We start from the raw sequence: 25,294 nt of genomic DNA on the forward strand, positions 1-25,294 counted from the left end.
TTACTTTTACTTTATTAAGTGAATAAATATAAAATAGTATCTAATGTAAGAAATTATTCCAGTAAAATAATATTCTCAGGTTTAACGTTTTATTACAAAGTTGCCTTATTTTAATTATGACAAGAAAGACCATGGTTTAAGCTCACTATGAACTATAAAATTGTTTAAAACTAATAAAAGTAAAAGATCAAGACCCATCAAATATTCTAAAACGTCTATTGACAGTGAGACATTAGTAGGTAGTGCGTCATATTCTTCTGTAAGATGACCGTGTCGCCTTCTTCGATTGCAAACTCACCGTAATCCTGAAGGCATCGGACCTGAGGAGAAACAATATGAATGAAAATGTTATTTTCATTAGTAAAATAAATTTTTGAATATACTTACCCGATAATCATGTAGCTGTCAACTCCGTTGCCCGACAGAATTCTATGGAGGGATACGCCAGCTATCACAATACTAGAAGGGGGTGTACTTACCAGCGCCACCTGTGGCCAGGTACTCAAGTACTTCTTGTTGACACCTCCTCAATTATTCCTCGGTCCCACTGGTTCTCTATGGGGAGGAAGGGAGGGTCAATTAAATCATAATTATCGGGTAAGTATATTCAAAAATTTATTTTACTAATGAAAATAACATTTTTCAATATTAAACTTACCCGATAATCATGTAGCTGATTCACACCCAGGGGGGTGGGTGAAAACCAGTGTACAAGATTAAAGGATAGCTAAGTATCCCATATTTCATATAACAGTTATCTCAAATAACAATGAAATAATAAGTACCTGGTAAGGAAGTCGAATTGAACCGTTACTCTGTCTCTTTTTTAAGTTCGTCTTCCTTACTGAGCGCAGCGTTCCTCTTGGAGGCTGAATCAACCCAAAGGTGCTAAAGTATACAGGGCTGCAACCCATACTAAAGGACCTCATCACAACCTTTAACCTTGGCGCTTCTCAAGAAAGAATTGACCACCCGCCAAATCAAAAAGGATGTGGAAGGCTTCTTAGCCGACCGTACAACCCATAAAAAGTATTCAAGAGAAAGGTTAAAAGATTATGGGATTATGGGAATGTAGTGGCTGAGCCCTCGCCTACTACTGCATTCGTTGCTACGAATGATCCCAGGGTGTAGCAGTACTCGTAAAGAGACTGGACATCTTTGAGATAGAATGATGCGAACACTGACTTGCTTCTCCAATAGGTTGCATCCATAACACTCTGCAGAGAAAGGTTCTGTTTGAAGGCCACTGAAGTAGCCACAGCTCCCACTTCATGTGTCCTTACCTTCAGCAAAGCAAGGTCTTCTTCCTTCAGATGAGAATGTGTTTCTCTAATCAGAAGCCTGAATAGTAAGAAACTGAGTTCTTAGAACTTGGAAAAGAAGGTTTCTTGATAGCACACTATAAGGCTTCTGATTGTCCTTGTAAAGGTTAAGACCTTTTTAGATAGTACCTAAGAGCTCTAACTGGGCAAAGTACTCTCTTCAGATCATTCCCCACCAAGTTGGACAGGCTTGGGATCTCGAACGACTTAGGCCAAGGACGTGAAGGAAGCTCGTTTAGCAAAAACCGAGCTGCAAGGAACATGTAGCCGTTTCAGATGTGAAAACAATGATCCTGCTGAAGGCGTGGATCTCACTTACTCTTTTAGCTGTTGTCAAGCACACGAGGAAAAGAGTTTTTAATGTGAGGTCCTAAAAAGAGGCTGATTGGAGAGGTTCAAATCTTGATGACATAAGGAACCTTAGGACCACGTCTAGATTCCAGCCTGGAGTGGACAACCGACGTTCCTTTGAGGTCTCAAAAGACCTAGGGAGGTCCTGTAGATCTTTGTTGGTGGAAAGATCCAAGCCTCTGTGGCGGAAAACCGCTGCCAACATACTTCTGTAACCCTTGATCGTAGGAGCTGAAAGGGATCTTACTTTCCTTAGATATAACAGGAAGTCAGCAATCTGGGTTACAGTGGTACTGGTTGAGGAAACTGCATTGGTCTTGTACCAGCTACGGAAGACTTCCCCTTGAGACTGATAGATTCTGAGAGTGGATGTTCTCCTTGCTTTGGCAATCGCTCTGGCTGCCTCCTTCGAAAAGCCCCTAGCTCTTGAGAGTGTTTCGAAAGTCTGAAGGCAGTCAGACGAAGAGCGTGGAGGATTGGGTGTACCTTCTTTACGTGAGGTAGACTTAGAAGGTTCACTCCTAGAGGAAGAGTCTTGGGAATGTCGACCAGCCATGCAGTACCTCTAAGAACCATTCTCTCGCGGACCAAAGCGGAGCCAACCAACGTCAGCCGTGTCCCTTTGTGAGAGGAGAACTTCTGAAGTACCCTGTTGACAATCTTGAACGGCGGGAATGCATACAGGTCGAGGTGGAACCAATCCAGCAGAAAAGCATCCACGTGAACTGCTGCTGGGTCTGGAATCGGAGAACAATACAACAGGAGTCTCTAGGTTATCGAGGTAGTGAACAGATCTATGGTTGGCTGACCCCACAGGGCCCAAAGTCTGTTGCAAACATTCTTGAGAAGAGTCCACTCTGTGGGGATGACCTGACCCTTCCGTCTGAGGTGATCTGCCATGACATTCATACCGCCCTGAATGAACCTCGTTACCAGTTAGCTTTCGATCTTAAGACCAGATGAGTAGGTCCCTTGCGATCTAGAACAACTTCTATGAAAGAGTCCCTCCCTGCTTGAAGAAGTAAGCCAGGGCTGTGGTGTTGTCAGAGTCTACCTCCACCACTTTGTTAAGCTGGAGGGACTTGAAGTTTATCAAGGCCAGAATAACCGCCAACAACTTCTTGCAAATGATGTGAAGTGTCCTTTGCTCCTGATTCCATGTTCCCGAGCATTCTTGTCCGTCCAACGTCGCACCCCAGCCCATGTCTGATGCGTCCGAGAGGAGACGGCGGTCGTGTTTCTGAACAGCCAAAGGTAGACTTCCTTGAGAAGAAAGCTGTTCTTACACCACACGAGAGAAGACCTCCTCTCTTCGGAAACAGGAACTGAGACCGTCTCTAGCGTCATGTCCTTTATCCAGTGAGCAGCTAGATGATACTGAAGGGGGGGAAGGTGGAGACTCCCTAACACGATGAACAGGGCCAGAGATGAAAGTGTCCCTGTTAGACTCATCCACTACCTGACTGAGCATCGGTTCCTTCTCAGCATGCTCTGGATGCATTCTAGGGCTTGGAAGATCCTTGGGGCCGACGGAAAAGTCCGAAAAGCTCGACTCTGAAGATCCATACCCAAGGAGACAATGGTCTGGGATGGAACGAGCTGAGACTCCTCAAAATTGACCAGGAGGCCCAGTTCCTTGGTCAGATCCATAGTCCATTTGAAAATCTCCAGACAGCGACGACTTGTGGGAGCTCTTAAAAGCCAGTCGTCTGACGGAGCCGGACACAAGATCATGATACTGCTGCACAGTCTGAGAACTGTCAATCATGGGCAAGCGAGGGAGTACAGTGACAACCCGAATCTGTCTAGACTGTCTGGGTCGTACAGACAACTCCTTAACGGGTTGCTGAGGTTGTCGCACTGCGTCACAACAAGTCACTTCTGTTGGTTGTTGAACGTCTTCCCCGTGACACATTGACTCCGTAAACAAAAAATCCTCTAACAAGGACTAAGCTTGGACTGCATGTCATGCAACACAGCTCAAGGTCTATGGGAGCAGGTGTGGTAACAGACGGGATTAGCGACTGAAGTGGAACCATTACCTTCCCTGGAAGCATGTAATGCTTAAATAAAAGTCCATAAGAGGTTATGCAGCTAAAGGCTCCCTCCAAATGACAGAGTCCTCAAGGGAATATCAGAAGGAGGGAGAAAAGAACTTTCTCATCTACAGGGACCTTATCCTAGAAAAGCTAAGTTCTCTGAGTGAGGGTTCACTGGTGCAAAAGCAGCAGACTAGAAGGCAACGTAATGAAACTGCTTGACAGTCTAGTGAGTTGGCAACAACCCAAGATGTGTGACTGAGAAGCATGCGGTAAGGTATGCAGAGCATGATGTATGCAGAGTATGCTGTATGCAGAGCATGTTGTATGCAGAGCATGCTGCTGTAAGCAGAGCCTGCTGTAAGGAAAGCAGAGCGTGTGCATGGCGTTTAACATTTCTCAGAAATTCCATGACCAGTGCTAGAGTGCTTTATGCATGCTTGCATGGGGTTTAAAAATCAACATAATGTTTACCTTACATTCATAACTCATGATTCATATTTTTGCCATGGTTTGAAAATGGAGGTAAGGTATGCTGAACAGCAGAGTCAGAACGAGCTGGAACAACAATAGTTGTGGTTTCCTCTTCAAGACTCTGTTGAGGGAACACCTGAGGCTCAGTCTGCAAAGGCTGAATAAAAGACAAGCAGAAGGAAGGCGCATGGGTGGAGGAGGCTGACTCCTAGCATGAGTGGTTGAACCCAAGGGTTGCGCTTGCTGAGCGGTTGGCGGAAGCGGAGTAGCAAGTTCCAGTTCCTGTGGTGTGAGCGGAGCGCGATGAGGAAGAGGTTGCGCAGAACAAGGTAAATGTCTCGCAAGCTGAGGCTCCTGAGGCGCAAGATCAGGGTGCACGGGTTGAGCTCGGTGCAGCAGCTGAGGAGACTGACTCATGGGTGGAAGAGGTTGTTGTACCTCCACCGAGAGTTGCACCACCGGTGGAGCAGCCAGGGGAGGCGGAGGAAGAGTGGAGTAATCCTCCTGATCCCAAACAGAAGGTTGCCTTAAAGAAGGCTGAGGCTGAACAACACTGGGAACAGCGAACACAGAATGTGGCTCAACATCGTACGCCTGGCAGATGGTGCTGCGACTAGGTGGAGCGAGCGCAGGCGGGTTGAGCACAGGCTGAGCGGGTGCAGGTGGAGGTGCAACACTCTCAGCCCGACACTCACGCAACAGGTCCGAAAGCTGTGCTTGCATGGACTGTAGTAGAGTCCACAACATCGTACGCCTGGCAGGTGGTACTGTGATCAGGCGGAGCGAGTGTAGGCGGAGGCGGAGGAGCAACACTCTCAGCCCGACACTCACGCAACAAGTCCGAAAGCTGTGCTTGCATGGACTGTAGTAGAGTCCACAACATCGTACGCCTGGCAGGTGGTACTGCGATCAGGCGGAGCGAGCATAGGCGAGGGGAGTGTAGGCGGAGACGCAACACTCTCAGCCCGACACTCACGCATCAAGACCGAAAGTTGTGACTGCATGGACTGCAGTAGAGTCAACTTGGGGTCGGCAGACACTAAGGTCTGCTGAGGTAAAGCCTAAACAGCAGAGATCTGCTGCGGCAGAACCTTACTCCTCTTAGGCGGAGTGTATTCAACTGATGACTGAGGAGAGTCAGAGCTAACTCAATGACTGCATCCGAGTTGTTGAACTTTAACTTCGTACGTCTGGCATAGGTCTGGACTTTACGTTTAAGAGGTCTTGAGACCTGAGACCAGCGTTACTCTGCCTTTATTTTCTCCCCTAAATCTCTTCTGCAGACGAGCAAAATAAGGGCTCAATCGTCTGCGGGTGGGAGTGACGGTCTCGGTAAGACACGCCCACAACCACCGAGGATACTTCTGTGCGCCGATCAAGGCCTGCCGAACCCTTTTGTCCTTCGACATTGCTTCTCCCCTGGGCTTGGGAGCTTGCAAGAGGTCCCGGACTGGGAGGACGACTGGCGCGCACAGAAGTACCCTCACGCACAACACTGACACACTTTGCGCTAATCACTTATCACTTTGATTTTCTGTTTGCACTTATTTCACTGAACTCGAAACTTTAAGTGGTTTGTACCTGAAACACGCAATTCTATCCTTTCTCAAAAGTTAGTAATTGCGAAAACAGAATTACAATGTAACAGAAAAATCAAATGAAAGATAATTCAGTGGCTGGAAAGAGACTAAACACTAGATCACTCTAGAAACGTTTAGTTTCTTCCCCTAAAGAGACTAGGGAGAAAAGCAAAAACGATAACGACGTTACTCGTACGCCTGGCAGGCTTGAAAGAAACGTTTATCCTCTTTCTCCCTCCGTCTCTATCTCTCTCTCTCTCTCTCTCTCTCTCTCTTGACTTAGAACCTGAGAGAAGAGCCCAATCATATATATCGTTAAAACATATTATTGTTAAAGGAAAAAACTGAAATATTTCCCAAAATGAAAAGTTCCTTTATTAGGATCAAAACCATTAAGTTAAGAAAGAATGAACAAAACGCTAGACACGGTTACTCTTACTGCAATGTGAAACCGTGAACATTCTTTCTCTATCGTAACGATAGAGTGCAAGTTGAACGTTCTGAACGTCAACAACTGCCGAGACAACAAAACGTTAGTTCAACTTTGAAAAAGTACGAGACTATCAAAGAAATTCTTTCAAACTCTGTGGCGGAAAAAGCATAATATGTTAACAGGAGAAACCGAAATGACGGGCTCAATGTTAATTAACTTCGGTACCAAGAAAAGACCGCCTACTGTTAGGAAGGTCGAATATAAACAAATATAAAAATTAATTTTAATAAGTTTATAATTAAAGGAAGTTAATCGAAGAGGCCTATAAGAGGCGGAGAGATATAAAATAAATCTATAACTTTTGTTAAGCAAAATTAAGAAAGAGAGTCTAAACTCTCTTAGACACCAACACTTCCGTCTAAGGGAAGGGTCGGCCATTGAAAGGTGAACGAGGGTTCATACTCTCTTCGTCACCATAATTGATCAAATTAATTCCAAAAGCTAACTAAGCTAATATAGAAGTTTCCAGTAAAGCGACAGCCGAAATCAAAGAGAAATACTTCACCAAAGTCGTGAAAATACTCCAAGAACATAAGCGTATCCCAGAACGTCTTGCCAGAAGCACGACAGAGGAATAATTGAGGAGGTGTCAACAAGAAGTACTTGAGTACCTGGCCACAGGTGGCGCTGGTAAGTACACCCCCTTCTAGTATTGTGATAGCTGGCGTATCCCTCCATAGAATTCTGTCGGGCAACGGAGTTGACAGCTACATGATTATCGGGTAAGTTTAATATTGAAAACTGTGTTTTCCAAGTAGGCAAGTCTTGCATTACAATATTATTATTACTGGCTAATCTACAGCCCTAGTTGGAAAAGCAGGATGCTATAAGCCCAAGGGCTCTAACAGGGAGAAAATTGCCCAGTGAGGAAAGGAAACGAGGAAATAAACTACAAGAGAAGTAATGAACGATCCAAATATCTTGAAAACTGTAACAACATTAAATTAGATCTTTTATATATAAACTATTAAAACTTGAAAAAAATAAGAGAAATATGATAGAATAGTGTGCCCGAGTGTACCCTCAAGCAAGAGAAGTCGAACCCAAGAGACTCCGCCCAGTTGAACCTAAAGACAAAAGCATTTTGCTTTTATCAACACAATCTCGTTACAACACTGTATCCTAATAATACCTCCAATAGGAAATTCATTCATACATTTGAAAATTATACCTGGGAACTATACTCAATTTTTTTTAATGAGCCGCATTTGCACCGACTCGCAGTGGTGCCCTTTCAGCTCGGAAAATTTCCTTGCTCTCTGATTGGTTGGAATTATCTTGTCCAACCAATCAACAATCAGGAAACTTTTCCGAGCTAAAAGGGCACCCCTGCGAGTCGGTGCAAATCTGCCTCACTAGAAAGAATCGACTATAACTAGAGCATCAGTTGTTAAAGCTACAAAACCTTTAAACCAGATTAGGGACTATAAATATAAAACCTGCTTTAGCATTCTAAGCTTAAATGAGCTACCAAATATTTGAATACCATTAGGTAAGAAGCTGTATAATAACCTATACTATAGAATTTACAAGTTAGATATTGGGTATTTTTATTAAGAGTATGCTGAGAAAAACTGGGATGTCACTGTATATATTTGCAAAAACTGTGCCCTTAAGATAGTAATACTGTCACAGTCTTATGCTTCAGTTCAATGTGAATAAATTGATAAGTACTGATAGATTATATGACAGTATTACCCAAACAAAAGTAGTAATCACTGAAGTGGATTCAGAAAACTACTTCAAATGCAAAACATATAGCATTCATATAATTTCAGACTTTCCACACAGGGGGCGCTTTTGGGAATTGGACCTCTGGTAAGTATCATAATCTGATATAAAAAAAGACTCTTAAGAGTATCCCAAACTTAAATTTCCAGTCATTTGTATATTTCCTAATTATATTAACCTGAGTTCTTTATAGCAGTACAGTATGGTTTTGGTGAAGCTGGAAGTTTTCCCGTTCAATTAAAAACGAGATTGTGGTAATCACTGACAGGCAACAGGTAAGCCCTAATAGTCTGAGTAGCCACTGTGCCCTTGACATAAGACTAGTGGAGAAGTGTAGGCGGGAAGTAACACTTGTACTCGTGTTTGCATAGTCAAGAAAATTAAAAATGACTTGAAATTGGCGATTTGTTCATACGCAAATACAAACATTAGTCTTTTAATAGATGATATTCCTAAAGAGGGAGGAAATTCCTATAACTAACCTAGATGACTTAAATACTAAGATGTCAAAGCACTTAAACTTGTAAAAGGTTTCAACGGATAACTTTAAACAATCTGGGAAAAGGATATCTCGGGTGATAGACTCGGTTTTGCCAATACTTGACAGAAAGGGATTATGTTATCCAAAATATATATTGGGTTTGTATAAAGCTGTTCATCCTCTCCTTCATAAGGAGGATAGGGAATATACTTCTACTCTCAAAATGTATTGAAAAGTTGCCCTGTTCGGAGGCTTGCCTGCATCAGACGAACGATACAACAAATGACGGCACAACCGTTGCACCCCGAGAGACGGGAAAGAAAAGAGGAAAAAGGGGCAGACATTTATACCTTTGATATTAGGACTCATGTTGCAACTGCTATCTTAGACTAGATGCTTCTTGTCCTGCGAGGGTTCGCTACACTACCAGTTGAGTGGCTACCGGTAGCCAAAAGATAAAAGTGTCCGGGGACCTGCGAGTATATTTCCAAAAGCAGTCTGCTGTTAACATAATCTAGCCTTCAAGACTTGCGTCACTGACAGGTGGTGGTGAAGAAACGACAGAAGAGACCCGAAAATCTAATACAGTAAGCAAGGACTCTAACGGTCGCCATGTCCTGTGCTCCTTGCGAAGCAGATGTTAGAGCATCTGCTAACACCTCCAGCAGCTTTTCTGCTGATGGGTCAACATCAATGCCTGAGGAAGGCCAAAACTTCCAGGGGTACGACACTTGCTGAGCTCGGACCACTAGAAGTTTTGGCCTTCCTTAGGCATTGATGGTGACCCATCAGCAGAAAAGCTGTTGGAGGTGTTAGCAAATGCTCTAACGTCCAGGACATCTGCTTCGGAAGGAGCGCAGGACATGGCGACTGTTAGATTCCTTGCTTACTGAATTAGATTTTCGGGTCTCTTCTGTCGTTTCTTTACCACCGACCATTATTCGGCCCCGTGCAGGAATGAGTACATACACCCTCAGTTGTCACGAAGGAAGCTCCCCTTGCCCACCACCTTCTTCTAATAGCTCAAGAGAAAATACATCAACAATGACGACCAGCAGAGTGATTGTAGAATTTTGGCCAACTAGCGAGCTCATCCTTCACACTAGAAGAGGAATGATGATGGCACACATCTCCTTAAAAGAAGTGACCAGAGATCAGGATGATTTTCTTCTGTCCCGTAAGGGCACTACGACGTTACTTGAAGAGGACTGAGCCAAGGCCGTCTCGAATAAAGGACAGGTGGTCCGAGCTCTGCAAGTGTCGTCCTCACAAACGATGGAGAACATTGACGAGGAAGTAGAAGGATATTACCTTCACTGAGAGGAGTGGATGCTCTTACTTTAGGAACCTGGTTTGGGGGCAAATCGAGGTCTCCTACCTTCCTCGGTTTTCCTCTGGAGGGCTCGGCTCTACGGTTGAGTTAGGTTATAAAAAAAGGTGCACCAGTCTGAGTGCTGGAGGGGAGAGAAGGAGCTAAAAAGCTTCTTTGGCAACAGCTTATGCAAATTTGCCTCTGAAGACAATCTCTCTTTAAAATTTCTTCTTCCTTCAACCGTAATCAAACCACTATAAAAGGAGGCTATGACCTACACTCATCACAGGACAATTACTGCGAGCAATCAGGTCTCCTGCAAAAAAGGACAAAAGAGATGGGGGCCAACAGCAGGCCAGAAGGTTTACCAGGGCAGACCCAAATGTTGGCACGTGGGGTTTCCACCTTAAGCAGACGGCAAATGCTTCTGATAAGAAAAATCAGAAAACGATCAAAACAGCCAAGGTTAGAGATGGAGAAATTATGTCGGTGGTTACTTGTCGGTAATTACTGCCATGCTGCCACCACCTCACTATACATTTTAACATGCAAGTTCCAGCTTTGTTGAATAATACTTCTATTAAAGAATGAAAGTTTGCATTCATGTAAAAACAAATACAGTTTGTATTCGTTTAGAAAAAGAATTGACATAAGGAAGAAAGTCCAGAAATGAGAATGAAGGGGACATATTTTGTCTAACCGGAAGTAAACACACTATAATTCTGCCTTGACCTAAAATTAATTATTACTAGCTAAGCTACAACACTAGTTGGAAAAGCAGGATGGTATAAGCCCAAGGGCTCCAACAGGGAAAAACAACCTAGCAAGGAAAAGAAATAAACAAACTGCAAGAGAAATAATGAATATGAAATATCTCAAGATTGGTGACATTAAAATAAATCTGTCATATATAAACCATGAAGAGATACTTTATCAAACTGTTCAACACAAAAGGAAAAAAAAAAAAATTTGCTGTAAGTTTGAACTTCTGAAAAAACTGAAAATCATTATCATGATTTTAACCTTTTTACCCCCAGGCTATTTGAAACTTTCCAACCCTTAACCCCCAACCATTTTTTTTTTTCAAACACGTTTTGCAATATTTTCTTTTTTAGATTGCGCTGACAGCCTTAATTTTCATCATAGAGAGGTCAGGTTGGTCTTATTATTTTGGAAAATGCCTGGAGTTTCTCATATAATTACCAAAAATATAAAAAAAAAAATGCAAACAGCAGTTTTTTGCAAGGACCTACCGGTACGTCCATGGGGGTTAACGGGCGAGTTTTGTGAAACGTACCAGTACGTCCATTGGGGGTAGAAGGGTTAAAAGTTATTTATACCATACTACAATACTTCAAATGCATGAATATATAAGGTAGAAAATTTTGTGGTTACCTCAATGTATAAATTTTTGGGAGGCTCTATGTCTTGGGTGAGATCCAACCCGCAACCTTCTCCGAGGGACCTCATGTAATTCGCCAGATTTTTGTTGTATTTATTGAACCACTGAATCTGGAAGGAATTTCAATATTATTGTAAATTTTAAACAATCAAATATTACAACCATTTAAATACAGGCAAATATTCATACGGGTAAATACTACGACCACTTAAGTAAAGTCAAATACTGCAACTATGTATAGTAAACCGTCAAATACTGTGATCAATTCTATGATTTTTTCATACACTACACGTTGCAATTTTTACGGACGACACTGGCATCTTCTGAATTTGGAACAAAATCATCACTTAACATATTCAAAATACAGTTATCGTAACAGGGAAAATAGCTCAGTGAAGAAAGGAAAAAAGGAAAATAAAATATATTAAGAAGAGTAACATGAAAATAAATATCTCCTATATAAACTATAAAAAACTTTAACAAAAGAAGAGGAAGAGAAATTATATAGAAGGGTACAGAGAAAATGGCACTACCCAAGACTAGAGAACAATGGTTTGATTTTGGACTGTCCTTCTCCTAGAAGAGCTGCTTACCATACCTAAAGTCTCTCTTCTACCCTTCCCAAGAGGAAAGTGGCCACTGAACAATTACAGTGCAGTAGTTAACCCCTTCGATGAAGAATTGTTTGGTAATCTTAGCGTTGTCAGGCGTATGAGGATGGGAGAATCTGTAAAGAATAGACCAGACTATTCAGTGTGCATGTGTAGGGAAAGGGAAAATGAACCGTAACCAGAGAAAAGAATCCAATGTAGTACTGTCCGGTCAGTCATAAGACCCCATAATATGGCTTGGCACTGGGGGCAAGTAAAGCCCCTGATTGCCGAGTTGAAACTGTTGAACATGGAAGAGATTGGACGGTAGAAAGGAAGCGACGATAGACTTGAGGTAGAAGGCTAAAAAGGTGGTCCAGTCTAGGGGGGTTGCAAGGACACTTCAAAGACCATTAGGTAATGCCTATAGCACTCAAAATCAGGTGCACTGAAAGTGCTGAGCAGAAAACCAGACACCTAAAACTCCTTGGAAGTTAGGGACTACAGTACTGAACTTTTCATACTGTCTTGAATCATGTTAAAAAAAACCCATATTGACTCATTACTACAAGCTGGAAATTTTCTATATCAGATACAAAAAAAAATTCACCCTTTTACCTCTTTTTGATAAAAGGGTAAGAAATGTTTCCTTACAACAATTAAGATATTTACTAATTTATAACTTCTATAACGGACATAAGTTTCCACTTAGCATCAGTATCAAATACATCTTTTGTTATTTTTATGGACCAATTGGTAGCAACCTCGCAACATCGTCTACCATTTGGGAGTCCATGTTTGACCACAATGGGAAGTGAAAATATCATAAATATAAAGTAATTTGTAATTTTCCCAACTATACAAACCTCAGTCCTTTAACGGAAGATTGACTTGGTCAAAGCTAGAACTGCTGTTACACATATTGGTAGGAGCACCTAACTATCGAGTGTAGAATAATTATTCCCTCGAGGGTAACCACTCCAAAGGACAACTAGGATTATAGCCTAGCTTGTAATAATAATAATAAAAGCTTTTTAAAACATCATGAGATAAAACAAAAGGAATAGTGGTGGCCGATGTGGTAACGTCCCTGACTGGTGAACGCCAGACTGGGGTTCGCGTCCCGCGCAAACTAGTCAGTTTCTTTGGTCGCTGAAACCTCACCATCCTTGTAAGGTAAGGATGGGGAATTTGGGGGACCCTATAGGTCTATCTGCAGAGTCATCAGCAGCCATTGCCTGACCCTCCTTGGTCCTAGCTAGGATGGAGAAGGGGCTTGGGCGCTGATCATATATATATGGTCAGTCTCTAGGGCATTGTCCTGCTTGATAGGGCAATGTCACTGTCCCTCGCCTCTGCCATTCACGAACGGCCTTTAAGCCTTTAAATAGCAGCTACCATTTTCATCTTGACAGAAAACTCTATTTTATCATTTTATTACCGCAGCTGAAACCTGTGAATTTGTATCTTCCTGTGGATGTTTTGACTCGAGTGAAAAAAGCAACACTTGAGTTTGAGGAAAAACTGTGCACAGACTATTAATCATAGCTATTTCAAAATCAACCAAGAAGGTTTCTGGAGTTATTAAGTTTTTCAATTAAGCGTACTTTACAAGCATTGATTAGTGCACGAGAATGAGGTAGATGGGATAGTTCATGATATACTAGATGATAGAAGTATAGATGGGAATCTTAATAATACAATGAATGATAGCGATATGGAAGAAGTAAAAGAGAGAGTAAATGAAGGCCCAGTTACTCAAAGCAAAGGTACTGTTCCCTAATATGATTGGGTAAGGAAAAAAAAAAAAAAAAAAAAAGTTTGTGACAGAAGGATTTGGCAAAGTAAGGGGGGGGGGGGGGCGAGGTATGTATAGGATCAACTTTTTATGTATTTTTTTCCAATTTTTTTTTTTTTTTGCCAAATCTTTTTTGTGTGAGAGAGAGAGAGAGAGAGGGGGGGGGGGTAATTAGTGTAACGATTGTTTGTAGTGAGAAAGACTGGTGGTATAATTAAGGTTGTTTGTTTACTTCTTGTAGCTAGTTTAGACCAGTAGTGAATGTCTTGAGCAAAGGTTTTCTTTTATTGACTACAGCCAGAGGCAGTTGTGTGTTCATATACTGGATTCATCCTTTTTTCTACCAGCTTTGGAAGTGTTTATCTATTATATTGGTAAGTACAGAATTGTTTTCTTTGCCTTTGGGGTGATTGTGAATGATAGAAAGTTTATTATTTATCTTTGATTATAGTAAGATAAGTTTGGTTGGCTAGAAGTGTCCGTACGTGTTTTTTCTTTGCATTTTGAATTTGGACAAATTATTGCTGGCCAGGATTATCATAAGTGACATTTATTAGACTGCTCTTGAGGATTGTATAACCTTTGATGACCTGGCTTGTATAAATGATTTCTCCTGGATGGATGATGATGACGATAATGATTATTACCAATTAACTGAGGCAGTTGTGGCAGATTTTCCATCAGTGTTGTGTTTTGCCACAGAGTTGTGGCTGTGCCGTTAAAGACAGTTCGGCTTTGTGCGTCTGGACAACAGTATCTGTATTACTATATACAGTATATAAAGTACATATACATACTTATATATTATTTGGTTGCGGTTATTGTTTTAGTTTTGAGTTTTGTTAATGTTTTTTTGGTTCGTTTGAATATTGTTGCTTTATCTAATTGATTTAGTTATATGTATTATAGCAATAAGTGTGATTGTTGGAGTTTCTTTTTAATATTGATTTTTTTATTATTATTATTAATTATTACTGGCTAAGCTACAACCCTAGTTGAAAAAGCAGGAATGCTATAAGCCCAAGGGCTCCAACAGGGAAAATAGCTCAATGAGGAAAGGAAATAAAGAAAAACTACAATAGAAGTTTAAGAACAATAACATTAAAATAAACCTTTCATATACAAACTATAAAAACTTGAAAATAACAAGAGGTAGAGAAACAAGACAGAATAGTGTGCTCGAATGTACCCTCAACCAAGTTTTAAGGTTAGATTTAATTTCCCTTCAGTCCAAGAGTCTGGTTTGTGATAATGTAAGGAGAAAAGTTAGTGCTGCAGAGACTTTTGTCTGTAAGATTCCAGGGTGTGGGGTTTGTCTTTGCCACATCCCGCCACAGCGTGAGACCTAGCACTACTAGCAAGAGCGTGAGCTCTTGTACCAAAACACCCTCCTGTTAAGAGATGGGATTTTTACAGCTCTGCTCCCCCCAAGAAACAAGGCAGAAGAACTGTTCAATGTCTCACGAGACTTGGCTTTGATCGGTCATGCTGTTCATAGGCAACTTCGGATTTTTTAGTGCTGATTCCCCCCACAAGAAACAAGGCGGAGGAACTGTTCAATGTCTCACGAGACTTGGCTTTGATCGGTCGTGCTGTCCATCGGCGACTTCTTTCTCCTTCCGTTTAGGGCGGCACATCCGAAGGCTCGGCAACAAAGGAAGGATACAGAAACAGACGAGGCGCAGGTAGCATCACACCTGTACCTCGTCCCGTTATGTCTACTTAGGAGAAAGGAACGTTCCCGGTATGTACCATCTCGCATCCGAAATAAGAACGTCCTATGATCGTCTTCCCGATCGGATGCATACTCGATACGGTCAAAGACGAATTCTTCGCCAGACGTAGCAGCTTCTGCAGGCACGGTCAAAGACGAATTCTTCGCCAGACGTAGCAGCTTCTGCAGGCACGGTCAAAGACGAATTCTTCGCCAGACGTAGCAGCTTCTGCAGGCACGGTCAAAGGCACTGCGCCTGGTACGAGATCAGGTGTTATACGTCCTGGACTTAGTTGGCATGCATGCTTTTTCCTTCTCTCTCCTGAAATAGAGAGAGAGAAAGATAGAGACAGTGTACCCAGACAGCTCCACAGTGCTGTGCAAGCCGGCGTTTCTACTCACTATGGAACAATTCTCAGCACTCGCTCAAGAAGGGAGGTTCCTGGTATCGCATTGTCTCTCCCATGGGGAGAGAAACGGTAGGAATCACGATTACGAGAATTCTATCAATCGGTCTTCCCAGACTACTACTGCTTGTTCTTCTCCTTGAAGTTGTAGGGAAGACTAATGAAGATGAGCCAGGGATGAAGTGATACTTCCTGAGTGGCCTTTAAAAATAAACATGCTGACTGCCAGGACCAAGTATGTTGGATTCAGGCTCAAAATATCTTTGTTACATTAACTGGGAAACACTGCATATCCACCATAGGCAGCAGAGCAACAGGTCTCTGTACTGAAACTGTAGAACTTCAAAAGTTCAAACTTGCAACAAATATTTTTATATTGGTTGAAAAGGCTAACATGTCTTTTTATAGTTTACAGTATATATGAAATGTTATTTTCATTAGTAAAATAAATTTTTTAATATACTTACCCGATGATCATGTAGCTGTCAACTCTGTTGCCCGACAGAAATCTACGGTCGGGATACGCCAGCGATCGCTATACAGGTGGGGGTGTACACAACAGCGCCATCTGTGAGCAGGTACTCAAGTACTTCTTGTCAACAAGAACTCAATTTTCTCCTCGGTCCACTGGTTCTCTATGGGGAGGAAGGGCGGGTCCTTAAATTCATGATCATCGGGTAAGTATATTCAAAAATTTATTTTACTAATGAAAATAACATTTTTCAATATTAATCTTACCCGATGATCATGTAGCTGATTCACACCCAGGGTGGTGGGTGGAGACCAGCATACATGTTAACAAAGAAGCTAAGTATCCCGTATTTCATTTTATTAGTTATTCAAAAATAACATAAAATAAATAAGTACCTGGTAAGGAAGACGACTTGAACCATTACTCTGCCTTTATTAAGTACGTCTTCCTTACTGAGCGTAGCGGTCCTCTTAGGATGCTGAACGACTCTTAGGTGCTGAAGTATAAAGGGCTGCAACCCATACTAAAGGACCTCATCACAACCTCTAACCTCGGCGCTTCTCAAGAAAGAATTGACCACCCGCCAAATCAACAAGGATGCGGAAGGCTTCTTAGCCGACCGTACAACCCATAAAAAGTATTCAAGAGAAAGGTTAAAAAGGTTATGGGATTATGGGAATGTAGTGGCTGAGCCCTCACCTACTACTGCACTCGCTGCTACGAATGGTCCCAGGGTGTAGCAGTTCTCGTAAAGAGACTGGACATCTTTGAGATAGAATGATGCGAACACTGACTTGCTTCTCCAATAGGTTGCATCCATAACACTCTGCAGAGAACGGTTCTGTTTGAAGGCCACTGAAGTAGCCACAGCTCTCACTTCATGTGTCCTTACCTTCAGCAAAGCAAGGTCTTCTTCCTTCAGATGAGAATGTGCTTCCCTAATCAGAAGCCTGATGTAGTAAGAAACTGAGTTCTTAGACATTGGAAGAGAAGGCTTCTTGATAGCACACCATAAGGCTTCCGATTGTCCTCGTAAAGGTTTTGACCTTTTTAGATAGTACCTAAGAGCTCTAACTGGGCAAAGTACTCTCTCCAGTTCGTTCCCCACCAAGTTGGACAGGCTTGGGATCTCGAACGACTTAGGCCAAGGACGTGAAGGAAGCTCGTTTTTAGCAAAAAACCGAGCTGCAAGGAACATGTAGCCGTTTCAGATGTGAAAACTATGTTCCTGCTGAAGGCGTGGATCTCACTTACTCTTTTAGCTGTTGCCAAGCACACGAGGAAAAGTTTTTAATGTGAGGTCCTTAAAAGAGGCTGATTGGAGAGGTTCAAATCTTGATGACATAAGGAACCTTAGGACCACGTCTAGATTCCAGCCTGGAGTGGACAACCGACGTTCCTTTGAGGTCTCAAAAGACCTAAGGAGGTCCTGTAGATCTTTGTTGGTGGAAAGATCCAAGCCTCTGTGGCAGAAAAACCGCTGCCAACATACTTCTGTAACCCTTGATCGTAGGAGCTGAAAGGGATCTTACGTTCCTTAGATGTAACAGGAAGTCAGCAATCTGGGTTACAGTGGTACTGGTTGAGGAAACTGCATTGGCCTTGCACCAGCTTCGGAAGACTTCCCATTTAGACTGATAGACTCTGAGAGTGGATGTCCTCCTTGCTCTGGCAATCGCTCTGGCTGCCTCCTTCGAAAAGCCTCTAGCTCTTGAGAGTCTTTCGATAGTCTGAAGGCAGTCAGACGAAGAGCGTGGAGGTTTGGGTGTACCTTCTTTACGTGAGGTTGACGTAGAAGGTCCACTCTTAGAGGAAGAGTCCTGGGAATGTCGACCAGCCATTGCAGTACCTCTGTGAACCATTCTCTCGCGGGCCAGAGGGGAGCAACCAACGTCAGCCGTGTCCCTTTGTGAGAGGCGAACTTCTGAAGTACCCTGTTGACAATCTTGAACGGCGGGAATGCATACAGGTCGAGATGGGACCAATCCAGCAGAAAAGCATCCACGTGAACTGCTGCTGGGTCTGGAATCGGAGAACAATACAACGGGAGCCTCTAGGTCATCGAGGTAGCGAACAGATCTATGGTTGGCTGACCCCACAGGGCCCAAAGTCTGCTGCAAACATTCTTGTGAAGGGTCCACTCTGTGGGGATGACCTGACCCTTCCGGCTGAGGCGATCTGCCATGACATTCATATCGCCCTGAATGAACCTCGTTACCAGCGTGAGCTTTCGATCTTTTGACCAGATGAGGAGGTCCCTTGCGATCTCGAACAACTTCCTCGAATGAGTCCCTCCCTGCTTGGAGATGTAAGCCAAGGCTGTGGTGTTGTCGGAGTTCACCTCCACCACCTTGTTTAGCTGGAGGGACTTGAAGTTTATCAAGGCCAGATGAACCGCCAACAACTCCTTGCAATTGATGTGAAGTGTCCTTTGCTCCTGATTCCATGTTCCCGAGCATTCCTGTCCGTCCAATGTCGCACCCCAGCCCGTGTCTGATGCGTCCGAGAAGAGACGGCGGTCGGGGTTCTGAACAGCCAAAGGTAGACCTTCCTTGAGAAGAAAGCTGTTCTTCCACCACGTTAGAGTAGACCTCATCTCTTCGGAAACAGGAACTGAGACCGTCTCTAGCGTCATGTCCTTTATCCAGTGAGCAGCTAGATGATACTGAAGGGGGCGGAGGTGGAGTCTCCCTAACTCGATGAACAGGGCCAGCGATGAAAGTGTCCCTGTTAGACTCATCCACTGCCTGACTGAGCATCGGTTCCTTCTCAGCATGCTCTGGATGCATTCTAGGGCTTGGTTGATCCTTGGGGCCGACGGAAAAGCCCGAAAAGTTAAACTCTGAATCTCCATACCCAGGTAGACAATGGTCTGGGATGGGACGAGCTGGGACTTCTCTAAATTGACCAGGAGGCCCAGTTCCTTGGTCAGATCCATAGTCCATCTGAGATTCTCCAGACAGCGACGACTTGTGGGAGCTCTTAAAAGCCAGTCGTCTGACGGAGCCGGACACAAGATCATGGTACTGCTGCACAGTCTGTGAACTGTCAACCATGGGGAAGCGAGGAAGTACAGCGACAACCCGAAACTGTCTAGACTGTCTGGGTAGTACAGACAACTCCTTATCGGGTTGCTGAGGTTGCCGCACTGCGTCACAACAAGTCACCTCTGCTGGTTGTTGAACGTCTTCCCAGTGACACACTGACTCCGTAAAAAAAAATCCTCTATCAAGGACTAAGCTTGGACTGCATGTCTTGCAACAAAGCTCAAGGTCTATGGGAGCAGGTGTGGTAACAGACGGGGTTAGCGACTGAAGCGGAACCATTTACCCTCCCTGGAAGCATGTTATGCTTAAATAAAAGTCCATAGGAGGCTAAGCAGCTTAAGGCTCCTCTCCAAATGACAGAGTCCTCAAGGGAATATCAGAAGGAGGGAGAACAGCACTTTCTCATCTACAGGAACCATATCCGAGAAAAGCTAAGTTCTCTCAGTGAGGGTTTCACTGGTGCAAAAGCAGCAGACCAGAAGGCAACGTTATGAAACTGCTTGACAGTCTGTGAACTGTCAAAAACTGAACTGTCAACCACAACAGGAGCGTGAGGACATACAGCACTGGTGTATAAGTAGCAGACCAGAAGGCAACGTCATGTAACTGCATGACAGTTTGTGAGTTGGCAACAACCAAAGTTGTGTGGGGAAGCCTCAACTCCTGCCTGACTAGTTTGCTGCTGGCGAGTGGCGGTAACCACAGTGTGTTGCGGAGGCTGACACACCGTGTCAAAACACGGCAGCTTGTGGTAGCTCCCGCACGGCAACGGAGTGCTCTGTGTGTGGGAGTCATCATACATCTGGCAGGGTTGACTGTGCATGGGTGGAGGAGCTCTCACAACAAGAGTGTGAGAGCAGGAAGCCATGCCGGGCGCACAACCGTGGGAGGTGTAGGCCCACGGGTGCATCGTCAACCTTCTCCGCAGTCGGAGTGTGGGAGCTGGCAACAACAAAAGCAGAGTGCTGGTGCGTGGGAGGGGCTGCGGTGGGTTGAGGAGCATGCGGTATGGTATGCAGAGCATGCTGTAAGGTATGCAGAGCATGCTGTAAGGTATGCAGAGCATGCTGTAAGGTATGCAGAGCATGCTGTAAGGAATGCAGAGCATGCTGTAAGGTATGCAGAGCATGCTGTAAGGTATGCAGAGCATGCTGTAAGGTATGCAGAGCATGCTGCATGGGCTGCGGAGAAAGCCGCATAGTGCTGGAACCCGGCAGCTCTACAGAACCTTCCCACTGCTGATGCGGTAGCTCACGCATGTTAGCAGATGGTGCAGCAAGAACATGCGTCTGGCAGGGTGGACTGCGCATCGGTGGTGGAGCTCTCACAGGTGGAGGGTGGGAGCAGGCAGCCGCAGTATCTGCTGAGCGCACAACCTCGGCGGGTTGTAGGTTAACAGGCTGCATTGTCAACCTTCCAGCATGATACTCCTGCATGAAGGAGCAAGCTGAGACTGTATAGTCTGCAGCATGGACCACTAGGGTCTATGAAAGACAACAACAAACGGAGCTACTGTCCGTTGTGACTGAGGGTCTAAAACAGCTGGTGCGGCAACAGACGGAGTTACTGCCTGTTGCGGTACCACCTAGCCTCTCTTAGGAGGTGTGCAGTTGTCGTACTGCAGCGAGTCCGAACTGACCCAGTGGCTACACCTAGGCCGTTGGACTTGCGCGGAAGGGACCGACTTGCACTTAAAAGCTGCAAGATTTGGTCCATGGTTTCTGCGAGAAACCTCTTCCGCAGACGAGGAATAAATGGGCTCTCTCGTCTTTGTGTGGGTGGGGTGATCACGTCGGCAACGTGTGTAGATACACCCGAAACCACAGAGGGAAACGTCTGTTCGTCGATCAAGGCCTGAGGAACCCATAAGTCCTTCGACATTACTTCTCCCCTGGGCTTGGGAGCTTGTAAGAGGTATCGGACTAGGTGAACAACTGGCACGAACAGACGAACCCTCGAACGCAACACTGTAACACTTTGCGCATATCACTTTATCACTTTTGATTTTCTGTTTGCACTTATTTCACTGAACTCGAAACTTTAAGTGGTTTGTACCTGAAACACGCAATCCTATCTTTCATTAAAAGGTAGTAATTGCGAAAACAGTATTACAATGTAACAGAAAAACAATGAAAGATAAAGAATTCAGTGGCTGGAAAAGAGACTAAACACTAGATCAAATAAACTACGTTTAAAATCTCTCACCGCATAAAGCCTGGGAACAAGAATAAAACTCTAGAAACGTTTTACCTTCTTCCCCTATATCGACTAGGGAGAAGAGCAAAAAAAAAACGAGAACGTTACCCGCTTGAACGAAACGTTTATCCTCTTCTCTCTCCCTCCGTCTCTATCTCTCTCTCTCTCTCTCTTGACTTAGAACCTGAGAGATGAGCCCAATTATATATATCGTTAAAAACATATTATTTGTTAAAGGAAAAAAAACTGAAAGGTTTCCCAAATAAAAAGTTCCTTTATAGAATTAAAACCATTTAAGCTAAGAAAGAATGAACGAAACGCTAGAATCGGTTTACTCTTACTGCAACGTGAAACCGTGAAATACTCTCTCTCTATCGTAACGATAGAGCGCAAGTTGAACGTTCTGAACGTCAACAACTGCGGAGACTAAACAAAACGTTAGTTCAACTTTGAAAACAGTACGAGACTTATCAAAGAAATTCTTTCAAAAACATTAAAATTAAAATAGCATAAATTCTTAACAGGAAAAACGATATGACGAGCTCAATGTTAATTAACTTCGGTTCCAAGTAAGGACCGCCTACTATTAGGAAAGGTCGCATATAAACAAACATAAAAAAAAAAATTTTTATAAGTTTATAATAAAAGTTAATCGAAGAGGCCTATAAATGGCAGAGAGATATAAAATAAAAAATGAAGGAGAGTCTATACTCTCTTCGACACCAACACTTCCGTCTAAGGGAAGGGTCGGCCATTTAAAAGTGAAAGAGAGTCCATACTCTCTTCGTCACCATAATTAAATCAAATTAATTCCAAAAGCTTGCTAAGCTAATGATAAAGCTTCCTGAATAGCGAAGGCTAAACTCTAGAGCAAATACATCACCAAATCGTGAACAATAACTCCAGAATCAACAGCGTATCCAAGTAGGTCTAGCCGGAGGCACGACAGAGGAAAAATTGAGTTCTTGTTGACAAGAAGTACTTGAGTACCTGCTCACAGATGGCGCTGTTGTGTACACCCCCACCTGTATAGCGATCGCTGGCGTATCCCGACCGTAGATTTCTGTCGGGCAACAGAGTTGACAGCTACATGATCATCGGGTAAGATTAATATTGAAAAATATATTTTAATGTTGTTAATGTTTTTAAAATATTTTTATTTTAATTATTCATTAGTTCTTATATTCATTTATTTCCTTACTTGGCTATTTTTCCCTGTTGGAGCCCTTAAACTTATAGCATCTTGCTTTATCAACTAGGGTTGTAGCTTAGCTAGTAATAATAATGATAATAACAGCAGTCAAAATCCAAAGTGGGCGGGGCCTATTATCCACCCGCCAGCAACTACTAACTACCTCGTTAAAGTCAAAACGCCTATTAAATGATGACTGCTTGCATTCGTGTAGAGTAACAGTAATACGTTTATCCTGTACATGAATATACCCATTTGCTTTGCTCAACAGATAGAAAGCGAGAACGTAGTGTGTCACTATTTATCTTTGTGAGTATCCGCCCTTTTGCTTGGCCAATTGTGTAGAATTAACTCTTACCAACTCCAAATATCACAAACTTTCAAATTTATATTTTTCCTAGCCACACAAACCCGAGTCCTTTAAATAACGGCGAGAGCAGACGCTCTCTTGTCCCATGAGGGCGCTGTGGAGCTACCTGAAAAAGATCCAACACCTTCGGCCCGAGTGTTAGTTTTCGAATGACACCGCCGCGTAGGAACAACTCTTATTTCATAAAATAATGCAGCAACTACAGTAATGTACATTGTATGAACATCAATTCTATTCACGGAAATATATCCCATACTTACAGGTAGGCCCGAAGGCATCTTTTATTCCGTTCCAAAGCGGCGTGTCTTAAATGTACGCCGGAAAAATACTTCACTTCGCCTGCCACAGTGGCATTCCTGGAAAAGAATTTCAAAAATATATAAATTTGTATTTTTTGTGTCAAAAAACATCAAATACTTTACTTTATGGGCTGCTTATCTGGTCCTGTATAACAGGAGTATACAAAAGTTTTTTTTTGCAACATGCAAATATGGTCATGACGTCAGCCTCAAAAAATTTAGTAATTGTCAAAGCCATAACACAAGTTGGAGATTTGTGTAAGAACAATTTCTTCATTTGAAATATATCACATATATGTAATGTCACAGACGTTTTCTTACGTGTATAGGTGGCTATCAGTGTAGGTACTCCCTAGGAAGGAAGGTTCTGAAGAGAGGAAGGAAGCCCCTTTCATTCTACTGCATTCTCATGCCACAATAATGCAGAAAATAACTGTCGATGTGACAATGAAACTGCGTTCAAAGATCTATGGGTACCTTTTAATTACTGGAGCTGTGAAGATAATCTGTCTTTAGAGAACCAAACATTACGCACCTGTGAGTGGTTCTTGTGGAATGCTAAAGTTGCGGCAATACTACGAATGTCGTGAGCCTTGGGAGGGACCCCAGTCGACACATTTTCCAAAGATTTGTATGCTCTCATGATAGCCTCTCGTAAGCAGAAAGAGATGGTGTTCTCAGATACTCCCATCTTGTTTCGACCTGTGCTTACAAACAAGTTAGGGACGAGAGGGCGAAAGGGTGAGGGCCTCTTTAGATAAAGATGGACTGCCCTTACAGGACAAAGTAAGACTGTCATGATCATCAGTTACCTCGCTGATTGCTGAAATCATAAGGGAGACAACTCTCTCATCAGTCAATGATGGATTTTGGGTCTTGGTTCGGCACAAAAGTAAAAAAGACAAAAAGACAAATCTTTTAAACACCCAGATTGTGACACCAAGTGAGAGAGACTGTGTAGTTCACTCATTCTCTTTGATGATGAAAGCGCTAAGAGAACCACTTATCTTCAATGTTAGGTCCCTGTCTGTTGCTTTGCATAGCGGTTCGTCGGGTACCAACTTTAGGACCTTAAAGCCTTCAACACACTCCCGGACGGGAGTTCAAGTTCCCGAGGTGGGCAAGATTGCTCAAATCTTCTGAATAAAGCCGAGAGTTCCCACAAGGAGGAGAGATCAATTCCCTTCAGTCTGAAGACCTGGCTCGAGGCTGAGCGATAGCCTTTTACTGCTGTGACTGACATTAGTTTCTCCCTCCGCATCTATGACACCAATCACAGAAAAGTGACCACTTTGCCTGATAGATCGCTGCGGAGGACTTGCGGAGGTATCCTGAAGTGCTCCGTAGTCAGTCTCGAAAAGCCTTTCTTTCGGAGGTGGTGTTGGATAACCCTCAGCCGTGAAGAGACGGGCAGTGAGCCGTTTCGTAAAACTTTCACATGAGGTTGACATAAAAGGTTTGACCAATCTGGACATTCTCTTGGAACTTCTGTGTGAAGATCTAGAATAGTCCAGGTACCAATCCACATGTGGCCACCTTGGCGCGATTAGCGTTACTCTTCGGTTTTGTGACAACCTGATCTTGTTCAAGACCTGACGGATCAGATAGAACAGGGGAAATGCATAGACGCCATCCTATCCTAAGAGTGTTGGAAAACAGTCTTCCGTTACTGCTGCTGCATCCAGGACTGGAGAAGAGTATACTGGTAGATTGTTGTTCAGATATGTGGCGAACATGTCTACGGTCAGGGAAGCTCGCATATTCGGCAGACTCTTCGCCACTAGATAATCCACAGACAATTCTGAACCAACTACAGTATCGACAACTAGTCGGCTCATATTGTCTATCAAATTCTTTTACCATGGGATGAATTGACCTGAGAGATGAATGGTATTTACATGTGCTAGTGTTGTATACCTACTGCCAACTGACAGAGGATCTGGCATACCGAGCCCCCAGCTTGTTGACAAAAGTCACTACGGTTGTGTTGTCGTTCATCAACACTAAAGAGTGACTTTCGATCG

General features: G+C 43.3%; 1 pseudogene; it reads right to left on the reverse strand.

The window, feature by feature from the left end:
• Nucleotides 1-72: 72 nt before the first annotated feature.
• Nucleotides 73-25,214, reverse strand: LOC137635563 (DNA replication complex GINS protein PSF1-like; annotated as a pseudogene).
• Nucleotides 25,215-25,294: the final 80 nt, after the last annotated feature.

The sequence above is a fragment of the Palaemon carinicauda genome, unplaced genomic scaffold (assembly GCF_036898095.1).
Source record: "Palaemon carinicauda isolate YSFRI2023 unplaced genomic scaffold, ASM3689809v2 scaffold141, whole genome shotgun sequence".
Taxonomy (NCBI): Eukaryota; Metazoa; Arthropoda; class Malacostraca; order Decapoda; family Palaemonidae; genus Palaemon; species Palaemon carinicauda.